Source organism: Megalopta genalis, unplaced genomic scaffold (assembly GCF_051020955.1).
Source record: "Megalopta genalis isolate 19385.01 unplaced genomic scaffold, iyMegGena1_principal scaffold0129, whole genome shotgun sequence".
Lineage (NCBI taxonomy): Eukaryota > Metazoa > Arthropoda > Insecta > Hymenoptera > Halictidae > Megalopta > Megalopta genalis.
In genome coordinates, this window is record NW_027476198.1 from 37,551 (window position 1) to 42,500 (window position 4,950).

Here is a 4,950-nt window from a genome sequence, read left to right on the forward strand (position 1 = left end):
TTACGGCTAAAATAAATTTTTCTAATTTTTTTCAATAACATATTCCTGCTAAAATAACTTTTTTACATAGGGATTAAGCATTTAGAACGATACATTGTTTAAAATAAGGGCACTTTACTCTTGACATTTTACGGTTTTTTCAATTTTCTGAAAAATCCTATCATTAGATTTTTTTAAAAATACGATATTCTTGCTTAACTAACGTTTCTACATAGGGATTAAGCATTTAGAACGAAATCTAATGTCAGAAAATGGCACTTTACTCTTGACATTTTTCGGTTTTTTCAATTTTCTGGAAAATCGTATCATTAGATTTTTTTAAAAATACGATATTCTTGCTTAACTAACGTTTTTACATAGGGATTAAGCATTTAGAACGAAATCTAATGTAGGAAAATGGTACTTTACTCTTGATCGGTACGTTGGGACTTAGAAAATATTCGGCCGTACGCGGCGCGTCTCGGCGCTTCGAACAGCTCCGGTGTCCCCATTATTTTCGATTTACGGCTAAAATAAATTTTTCTAATTTTTTTCAATTACATATTCTTGCTTAAATAACTTTTTTACATAGGGATTAAGCATTTAGAACGACATGTTGTTTAAAATAATGGTACTTTACTCTTGTGATTTTTCGGTTTTTTTTGATTATTTTGAAAAATAAATTTTTGTAATTTTTTTAAATACGATATTCGTGATCAGTGAACGATTTCACATATGGATTAAGCATTTAGAATCGTGCGGACGCGTTATTAAAAAAGTTTACTCGATGCGATGGGACTTTAAAAAGTTTGTGAAAATTTTCATATTGGGAAAAAATGTGTAATTTTTTGTCTAGTTTACGGTAGTGTAATTTATTTTAATGTTTACTATAAAAATTTTTTTCGTTCGTTCACGCGCTATGTTACAACAGCACGGCCGGGCGGTCTGTTGCCGCGGCGGTTTACACTCATAAGCGCGCGTGCTATTCGGCCGGCGGCGCCGGCGTCCTTGCCGGCCGTTCGGTATCTATAAGAGATACACGGTCCGTGCGAGGCGGACGGAGCAGAGCGGGTTTTGGGCCAATTCTACGATCTCGGTCGAGAAGCTGTCTCAGAGCTCCTTCGGGGCTTCGGTCCTGACTGTTTCGTGCCGTTTACGTTACGGACTTTTCTCCACACAGCGTGGCCACGGGTCGGTGTCTTTGACCGAATGGCCCATATGTGGCAAGCCCTACGGGGTTGGTTACCCGTATGCACTTTGTATGTATACTCGTACTCACTGAGCAATCGACTCTTCTGTCCGAGCGATGGAAAAATTTTTTAAAATGCATCTGTAAGATTTGGAAGCAAATCGTACCAATTGAAAACTGTGGCTAAAATGAATAGCCCAGTGGAGAGAGAAAACTATCAAAAAACTGATTTTTTAAATCAAGAGGTGTCAGAAATCGAAATGCCTAGCGCGAGCGGAAGAACACGCTTTCTCGCCAGTCCAGCATGTGTCCTGTCCGTTCTTCCTCGGCTTGCCGATTTTGCCCAGATCAGAGGTTTCGTGCTTCCGGCGGTCAGAAGATCAGCGTGAGCGTACGCGCTTCCACGACTATGGCATCACCCATGTACTTTTTCCTTTGAATATATTTGAGTACATAAAAAATATTAAAACATATAGAGAGAACTGTGTCTTGGATCTTAAAAATTTGTCAATAGCGATGATATATTATTACTTAACTTGAAGTATTTGTACGTTTTAGCTGGGACGTACATTTATCTTACAAGATGTTAATAGCGAGACTCTTGAAGATAAAATTATCTTGTGATTTTATGAAGGCAAAGATAGAAACGTACGAAGCTGGCGTACGTAGAAAAATGTGATTTTATGATAGAACAAAAATATAATACGTACGTTTTTGGGCGTACGGTAATATCTGTATGGTAGAAAAATGAAAGAAATTGAGCGTTAAAGAAGATATGTTACAAGCGCGGAATGTGGCAAAACTTGTACATATTTGAAAGAGAAAAATGGTGTGTCGACCTGACATATATATATGAAACAGGCGACGATGGAAAAGGATTTAAATTTTGTCCATTTTATATATACATATTGTATAGTTCCCTGGTTGATCCTGCCAGTAGTCATATGCTTGTCTCAAAGATTAAGCCATGCATGTCTCAGTACATGCCGTATTAAGGTGAAACCGCGAATGGCTCATTAAATCAGTTATGGTTTCTTAGATCGTACTAAAATTTACTTGGATAACTGTGGTAATTCTAGAGCTAATACATGCAAAACAGAGTTCCGACCAGAGATGGTAGGAACGCTTTTATTAGATCAAAACCAATCGGTGGCGGGTGTTTACACTCGTCCATCGTTTGCTTTGGTGACTCTGAATAACTTTGTGCTGATCGCATGGTCTTATAGCACCGGCGACGCATCTTTCAAATGTCTGCCTTATCAACTGTCGATGGTAGGTTCTGCGCCTACCATGGTTGTAACGGGTAACGGGGAATCAGGGTTCGATTCCGGAGAGGGAGCCTGAGAAACGGCTACCACATCCAAGGAAGGCAGCAGGCGCGCAAATTACCCACTCCCGGCACGGGGAGGTAGTGACGAAAAATAACGATACGGGACTCATCCGAGGCCCCGTAATCGGAATGAGTACACTTTAAATCCTTTAACGAGGATCCATTGGAGGGCAAGTCTGGTGCCAGCAGCCGCGGTAATTCCAGCTCCAATAGCGTATATTAAAGTTGTTGCGGTTAAAAAGCTCGTAGTTGAATCTGTGTGTCACAGTGTCGGTTCATCGCTCGCGGTGTTTAACTGGCATTATGTGGTACGTCCTACCGGTGGGCTTTGCTCTTCACGGGGCGGTCCAACTAATATCCCATCGCGGTGCTCTTCACTGAGTGTCGAGGTGGGCCGGTACGTTTACTTTGAACAAATTAGAGTGCTCAAAGCAGGCTACCTTCGCCTGAATACTGTGTGCATGGAATAATGGAATAGGACCTCGGTTCTATTTTGTTGGTTTTCGGAACCCCGAGGTAATGATTAATAGGGACAGATGGGGGCATTCGTATTGCGACGTTAGAGGTGAAATTCTTGGATCGTCGCAAGACGGACAGAAGCGAAAGCATTTGCCAAAAATGTTTTCATTAATCAAGAACGAAAGTTAGAGGTTCGAAGGCGATCAGATACCGCCCTAGTTCTAACCATAAACGATGCCAGCTAGCGATCCGCCGAAGTTCCTACGATGACTCGGCGGGCAGCTTCCGGGAAACCAAAGCTTTTGGGTTCCGGGGGAAGTATGGTTGCAAAGCTGAAACTTAAAGGAATTGACGGAAGGGCACCACCAGGAGTGGAGCCTGCGGCTTAATTTGACTCAACACGGGAAACCTCACCAGGCCCGGACACCGGAAGGATTGACAGATTGATAGCTCTTTCTTGATTCGGTGGGTGGTGGTGCATGGCCGTTCTTAGTTGGTGGAGCGATTTGTCTGGTTAATTCCGATAACGAACGAGACTCTAGCCTGCTAAATAGACGTAATTATGGTATCTCGAAGGCTCTCGGCTTCTGCCGGTGGGGTTTTTACTATCAACGTACAAACAAATCTTCTTAGAGGGACAGGCGGCTTCTAGCCGCACGAGATTGAGCAATAACAGGTCTGTGATGCCCTTAGATGTTCTGGGCCGCACGCGCGCTACACTGAAGGAATCAGCGTGTGTTCCCTGGCCGAAAGGCCCGGGTAACCCGCTGAACCTCCTTCGTGCTAGGGATTGGGGCTTGCAATTATTCCCCATGAACGAGGAATTCCCAGTAAGCGCGAGTCATAAGCTCGCGTTGATTACGTCCCTGCCCTTTGTACACACCGCCCGTCGCTACTACCGATTGAATGATTTAGTGAGGTCTTCGGACTGGTGCGCGGCAATGTTTCGGCATTGCCGATGATGCCGGGAAGATGACCAAACTTGATTATTTAGAGGAAGTAAAAGTCGTAACAAGGTTTCCGTAGGTGAACCTGCGGAAGGATCATTACAATGTTCCAATATATCTCAAAGAGAGAGGAGAGGAGGAGAGAAAATGAATTCGATTAGTTTGTGGATAAGAATTCATATAAAAAAAAAAGATATTGTTGAGCCCGCCAGATCATTCGTGCGTGATTTACACGGCCAGACGTGTGTACTACACGTATTAGGCCTTTGATCTGCGTTGCGTAGGCCACAACAAATCTTTCAAAGAGAGAGATATATGTGTTGTTGGGGTTTGTGATTATGAAGGTGCCCCAACGCACAAAAATATATAAAAATGTACAAAGTTGGGATGTGGTGTGGTGGAGAAGAGTTGGGCCCGACCAGATCATTCGTGCGTGATTTACACGGCAGACGTGTGTACTACACGTATTAGGCCTTTGATCTGCGTTGCGTAGGCCATCTTCCTTCCAAGACACACACGTGTTGGGGTTTGTGTGATTTTATGATAGTGCCCCAACACGGAAAAATAAGCGTACGAGAAGAGTTGGGCCCGACCAGATCATTCGTGCGTGATTTATACACGGCCAGACGCGTATTATATTACACGTATTAGGCCTTTGATCTGCGTTGCGTAGGCCATCTTCTCGATAGAGAGAAAGCCCAATGTATTCTTTTTTCTTTCTTTACAGTTGTAGTAGGACAGGGAGGGATGCGAGCGTGCTAATCACGCTTCCTCAAGTCTTCGCTGTGGTGTGTAAAAAAAAAAGAAAAAAAGGAATCGTTGGGAAAGTCCAAAGGACGAAAATATCGGGCAGTCTGAAGATAACTTAATGCTCGTTTACATTGGTATCAAGAGAGACCGGCTTGTGTAGCTCGTTTCAATGCTGTGTCGTTGTCATTGACACCCTACTCTGTTGCGCGCTAGTGGCAGCATGAGCGTGGGACGTATATATATATATATGACACCCAGCTAGAGCCGGCCGTGAGTCCGTCCGGTGTAAATAACGA

General features: G+C 43.2%; 1 non-coding gene across 1 annotated transcript; it reads left to right on the plus strand.

The window, feature by feature from the left end:
* Nucleotides 1–2,085: 2,085 nt before the first annotated feature.
* On the plus strand, nucleotides 2,086–4,006 carry LOC143262398 (small subunit ribosomal RNA). Its single transcript, XR_013036219.1, has one exon. It is a non-coding gene; the product is annotated as a small subunit ribosomal RNA (ribosomal RNA).
* Nucleotides 4,007–4,950: the final 944 nt, after the last annotated feature.